Consider the following 6758-nt stretch of genomic DNA (forward strand, 5'->3'; position numbering starts at 1 on the left):
CGAAACCGGAACGCATATATAGTCAAGACGAAAGGCCCGCCCTCTTCAGGAGGAGCCAATCAGCTGACTGGGATATTTTGAGTGGCAGACTGGCGCGCTGGAAATATGTCGTTCTCGACCAATCAGCGTCAGGTGGTCCCTCGGTACTATTCAAATTCCACCCAGGTTGCCCATCAGGAGGGTCCCAGTTGCAGAGTCTCACAGTCTTCCTGGGACTTCCAGTTATTAAAACAGTTATTTTTCCGGAGAAAACCGAGATAAATGTGTGTCATCGTCAGCCGAAGGCGTCATGTGGCCCATTAGCTGACTGCTTTACAAAGACCTGCAGGTTCGTACCTGCTCTGTTTGAAGGGCAACAGCACATTCCCTCACTCACCTCCTGTATCTACCTGTGCGGATAGTTTCAGTTGAATTTGTTTGGGCTGTGAGAATTCTGCCTCCAACTGAATCAAATGGAAGTCGTTCATGTGTGGTGATGGCAGTATCGTTGCCCTGGCTACTCTCGCTAATCCACAGCCCACTGTCAACGCTCTTCATCTGAATTCACTCCCAGTAAAGACAAATATTAAATGATTAACTTGTCCATTTCAATCCACCTCCATTGTATTCGGCTGGAGGCCAAATCACAGGGACAAATGTCCCAAAGGGTATTTCTTCATTGACGATGCATGCGTACAAGAAGGACCTCGGCGGCTGAGCGCTGTCCATTAGTTGGTCAAACGGCTCCCAGCAGAAACAGGTCGCTGTTTCTGCAAAACCTCTACAAATCCAACCTGTACTTCCTGCTCCAGAACATGATAGGGGATGTTGCTATGGCCAAATTCCAATGTCCAACTGTCCCGCCCCACTGTCAAATCCTCCAGTGTCTGAGGACATCTGCAGACTTAGACCAAGGGAACACATGGTAACCAGTGTAAGCATGGACACGTTCAAAAAGGTAAACTAAGAGGAGGGCGCATGTGAGCTCATTTATTACGGATTGAGATGGAAATCAGAAGAAATGTATGAAATATTTAATGTTGTCATTGAAACTGTTATGACAAAATCAAGTAAATAGATCATTTCAATCTATTTGTGACCTTATGAGGAAAGAGCCTGGAAGGTATTTAAATCAGGAAGTGAAAAGTATCAAATAAATACTCATAAATGTGAATCCTACCTTTTTACGTGTGTTGTCCCGTTTGTATTTACACCACGTCGGGCTCTTACAGACTCGCACACTGAACCACGTACCAGGTGGCGTCTGAATGGGTCCCTGAGGGCTCAGGGTTCAGGGGTCACTGGGAGGGGCCCTCTGTGTCTGCTGGATGTGTGAGTGTAAATGGTACAGCGTGAAAAGGTGGAAAGGGTTCTCGGCTTCTAAGCGAACCGTGAACGCAGAAATGTATGATTTTATGTGATGTAGCATGATTTACACAACTAAACTTCTAATCAGTTAATCTGCTGATTGTGACAAAGATTCAGGAAGTGATCTTATTGACCAGTATTTAATGCTATGTATATAACCTATTTATCCAAACTCAATTCAATTTATTTCATTTTTTATAGACCAAAATCACAAAGTAGCCTCAGAGGGCTTTACAGTCTGTACACATGTCCTTTGTCTAAAAACTCCCCCAAAATCAAGTCAACATATCAGCGCAGTAAAGGAGTCAAAAGCTGTTAAAACTGCTGTGCTGGGATCTAAATGTGTACTTTGTCAGTTCATCATATCCAATAAAAAGTGTGTGACAGCCGTCCACAGTAATGAGCCTAGAATCATACACGCTGCACCTGCGTCTCCAGTCATCTGAGCATCCAAAGAGGCCTTTGTTCTCTTCATCATTTGTAACATATACATATATATATATATACCTCCTAAACAGAGTACTGCAGAATGACACAATCCCCAAAACTGTCCAATCAATGACGGTCTTTCTAACTGTATGTTAACTACTGGTGGTTGATTGAAAAGAGACACTCACCCGAACTAAATTTAAAATTCAAAGAAAATAAAGTCAAATTCAAGTCAAAAACAAGTGAATGCTGTTTTAAATTGTTGAATTGAAGTGTGTTTTGAAATTCGGTGTCGTCGTTTTCTTTTCCAGCGCACCTCTTTCCTTCAGCGTCCAGGATTGAAAGTGTCTAATCATGTTGTAGTTGCAATTCATGAGTAGATTTAAATGTAACTGACTTGAGTTCATGTTGATCAAATTTAATCAAATTGAAATTGTATTGAGGCAGACTGTGTAGTATCAGCAAATATGTTGACCAAAGAATATACATTATGAGATGTCATGAGGAAACTCAAATGGTTTGCCCCCCCTGTGAGCATGCTGGAGGAAACCTTTGATGTGATAATACACGTATAAAGGAGGAATGAATAAAGGATCGTTGGGTGAATTAAAGAAAACGGTCTGTTTCTTTGTGTACGAGTGTACACTTCACTAACTCACCAACTCAGTCCCCTACAGCAGGAAGCCAGTATTGCAGGAGCCTCTCAGGTTTAATCACTGGATCAAATGTTTGCATGTGAGTGCAATAACCTGAGTTGAACCTGTAGAGGCCAGTGCAGCTCTAGTTTTCTGCCCTTTGTGATTAGTTGTTCTGTTATAGTTTCCAAGTTGTCATTCTGAGGTGTGACATTGGCTCCACAGTCTTCAACAGCATGTTTATTTTCATTAAAATGCGTAACTCTCTAAATAAAACCAAGACCACGCCGAGGATCGGCTGACAGGCACCTGGTTGTAATGTTCTCTATGAATGATGAATGTATAATGCAGAGCAGCACACACTCATCTTTTCTTCCAGAGGAGGTAGCTGTTCTCCAAGCAGGGCGCAGACCAGCGGGTTCCCTCAGTTTAATGTACAAAGATCCCGGCTCGCCAGATAAAGTGTTGTTGGAGGAGCTGGAGCTCACATTCAGCATTAGCAAAATTCTGCTCTTACTTACACGCTTAATTCTGTACCTAATTGATTTCTTGAAGAACGCTTTCAGTACAAAAACCTCTTGGAGAATATTTCTATCAACTAGATAAAAAATAAGACGACAACAAAAGAACACATTAATACACAAGATCTATCAAATGTGGAGGAAAGCCTGGTAACGATACAGCTACGTGATCTTTACACCCCAATCTTGAGCGAGTACCAAAGGAGTAGATCTTGGGAGCAGTCTGTATGTTCATTCCAGAGCTGGAGTCAGGATATTGTGAGCCCTGCTCAGCACAGTCTGGAAGCTTGGCTCAGTCCAAAGTAAATATAGAAATATGGGGAGAGACTCGTGTTGACATCCTCACCATGGAAGCCAACATCAGAGGTTGGACTGCTGTGCTGCTGAGGGGAGTGGAGAGCCTCGGAGCACCTGTTGTCTCTGAAGGCTCTCCTTATTCATCTGGAGAACAGTAGTGCCAGCCTCATGCCCAGAGGTGGACCATTACAAGACCAACGGAGGCTTCGTCCTGACGTGGCCAAGTAGCCATCACAACACTGCATGGTTCTTCCTGGCACGCAAGACAATCCACCCCAAAATGTAGCTTCACACCTTTTTGTGACTCTACCATGTCCTTCTCTTGCTGCAGAAGATGAAGCAGGAGCACTTGTTCACACTGGACCATCATCTCCAAGCCCATCTATCCCCATCTCCCGGACATCTGGGGTTCCTTTAAAGGGGTGTGCTTGCTGGGCAACAGAGGACTGGTGAGAAGAATGGGGTGTGTGTAGGTTGTTTTACGTCTAACATCTATGTTCCTCAGCTCTTTGATGACGCAGGCAATGCGGTGTGCAGCGTGTGCAACGCTCGTCTTTTGGCCATGACGCCACCCAATTGAGGTTGTTTCTATCCGGGTTGGCGGACGCCTCCTACCTCTCTGATGTGCAGCCAAGGTCATGTGATCTGTAGCTGTGATCTGCAAAAGCTCCAAAGCCTGGTGAGGGCTGCTTGTCTAATGAGCTTCTCTCAACCCACTCTCCCTACAGAACCTTTCACGGAACGTTGGCAAGGAATGGGGAGGTTTTGTTGGGTGCATCAACCCATCGGCTGTGATATCCCAGAAGCCAAATACACCGTCGCCCGCCTGCACCTGTCAGACACAGCTCTTCAGAGAAAACAGAGCGCTCGGTCTGCATTGTTAGAAAAACGAAAATGTGACAAATAAATGACAATAAATGTGTCTTATGTGTTATCTAGATTTCCAGTCAGTAATAACTTAACCTGAGATCCTTACGGGGTAATGCAGGAAACGTTACAGTAGAATGTTTGTTGAGAACAGCGGTACAGTTAGATATACAGTTAATACATACAGCTTTGTCCCATAAAAGTAAATCCAATTAAACTAATATTAAGTCTATATTTTCGTGAGATGTACAGATTTCATTCCATCATCTTGCTTTCCTTTCCCCACAATTCGTGCATTATATTGTGGTCTCTTTATATATCTGGTCTTGTCTCAGTGTATCTACACTCTTTTTATGTTCTCCCCTCATCTTTTTACCCCCCCCCCCCCCCCCTGCCCAATTCTCTCCCCTGGATACTTCTATAATCCATCTGCATACTGCAATGGCATCCTCCCTGGCATCTTCACTGACATCCTCACTGAGCTCCTCACTGGCATCTTCATTGACATCCTCCCTGAGCTCCCCACTGGCATCTTCACTGGCATCCTCCCTGAGCTCCTCACTGGCATCTTCACTGGCATCCTCCCTGGCATCTTCACTGGCATCCTCCCTGAGCTCCTCACTGGCATCTTCACTGGCATCCTCCCTGGCATCTTCACTGACATCCTCCCTGAGCTCCTGACTGGCATCTTCACTGGCATCTTTACTGACATCCTCCCTGAGCTCCTCCCTGGCATCTTCACTGACATCCTCCCTGAGCTCTTCACTGGCATCTTCACTGGCATCCTCAATGACATCCTCAATGGCACTGTCTTGTCACCGGCATCGTCACCAACAATCTAACTGGAATCTTTACTGCCATCCTCACTGCCATCCTCCCTTCCCACGCTTGGCAAAGCAGGTGCTGTTTTTTGCCCCTTCCTGTGTAAAGTAAGGCCTGGAAAGTTTAATTGTCTGTCTCAAAGCCATGGAGCTAATCTTTTGGATATTATTGTAAGCCTCCCTGCTTCTTTGTTCAATATCTCCACATTTTTCCTTGTGCAATCTATTTCTATATCTTTTGTGAAAACACATAACGTTTTATTTCTGCCCAGTTTAGAAACTACGAATATAGTTATTGTCCACTTGGGGAAAATGTAACAAGCTTTAAAACACCAATCATCTCACTATAATTCTATAAATTGGTGCCAAAAATAGCTAATTTACATCTTTAGAGCTGCGTTACTTAGTCTCCATCAGGTCATTGGTAAATCTCTGTCCCTTTAGTCGCAACAGTTGAAGCAGTGACATTTCAGGGTTGAACAGCGAGTGTCTCACTCAATGTGTACAGACAATACGAAGCAGGTAAACACCCTTGTGGTTTACTGATAACCAGCTCCAGCCACTGAGCACCACAACTTGTGCACAAGTAATTACAGGTATTTCATATATTTACAGTAATTTAACCCATATTTAGATAAGATTATTAATTGGTAATCTAGTCATTTTTCACAATTCCTACATTCCTATTTATGAATATGCTATTCCGCTAATATCTTCAGTCAGTAAACAGCAGCACAATGCTCACACAAGCCCAACCAAGGAGTGTTACTATGTGAGCAACTCTATTGATGGAAGGGAAACCACCACAACCCAGTGCGGCATGGCACAAGCTGAACAGAGGCGGGAGAAGGATGAACACATTATTAGAAGGAGAACTGCAGTATCAGCAGGTTGAGGTTTAATGAACGCCAGCTTTATTAATCACATTTGCTCATTTACTCCCTGTGTGGTCCCAAGTTCAACTGTTCCCACTTGATCACACCTCTTAACCCGTTCCAATGATTTCGACACGGACATGATTTAGTGTAGAGTTTATCCTTGAATGCATCAGTAAGTTTTAAGCTGCCTTTTTCTTCCTGTGTCACATTTGGAGCTCTGCGATGACCATTTCTGTGACCAACATTCACCCCGCAGTGAAGAGCTGAGAACGGTTTGAACTGCCATGCTTAGCCATTTTTTTCATCTTCTCAATGTCTCACATGAACAACTAAGTCACTGAACACTATGGATTTTATCAAGAGGGAGAGAGAATGTCTGAAAACGAAGAAAAGAAAAGAAGACGCATTTGTTGGGGACTATTTACTGCATGTGTTGCTCTAGTGAGAGTTTTGGCAGCAGGACGGTGAATCGGGAATCAGGAACATTTATGTGGGACTCAATAAATCTCAGTGTGAGTGTCGATGGTAATAAGGGAACATATACTAAGGAGCGTTGATGTGTTTTAATATATTTAGGAGCTCAATGGGCTTGATGGTATTGTTCTTTCTGTGAGTTAAAAAGGGGTGATGGAAAGCTGTGGTTCATTCCATCTGATGTTGTATTTTGGGCTATAAAAATAAGTAAAGTAAAAGATATAGTTATTAATCATCAATCTGTTAGCATTGTCATTTTAGCATGTTGAGATTAGCGTTTAGCTTGAGAGCCGCACACATCTGTCAGCATCACTTGTATCACTAAACCCTTTTACTCTTCTCTGTTTATGACTTTAATTCATGGACAATGTGAATGGTACATTTAAAAAATGTGTATTGCATGAACACACAGAACATTTAGAAAGATCTTGATAATGGACTTACATTAAGGTGGTTTTGTAAATCAACATTGTACGTACAGGCTGAGAG

General features: G+C 43.3%; 1 long non-coding RNA gene across 1 annotated transcript in view; it reads left to right on the top strand.

Moving 5' to 3' along the window:
• Window positions 1–2894: 2894 nt before the first annotated feature.
• The window catches only part of LOC120832074 (uncharacterized), a 5143-nt gene continuing 1279 nt past the window's right edge, over window positions 2895–6758 (top strand). Inside the window, exons 1-2 of the long non-coding RNA XR_005714148.2 lie at window positions 2895–3692; window positions 3958–6758. The exon at window positions 3958–6758 is cut by the window's right edge and continues 1279 nt beyond it. This is a non-coding gene — a long non-coding RNA (uncharacterized LOC120832074). The remainder of the gene's footprint in view (window positions 3693–3957) is intronic.

Source organism: Gasterosteus aculeatus, chromosome 14 (assembly GCF_964276395.1).
Source record: "Gasterosteus aculeatus chromosome 14, fGasAcu3.hap1.1, whole genome shotgun sequence".
NCBI classification, from domain to species: Eukaryota; Metazoa; Chordata; class Actinopteri; order Perciformes; family Gasterosteidae; genus Gasterosteus; species Gasterosteus aculeatus.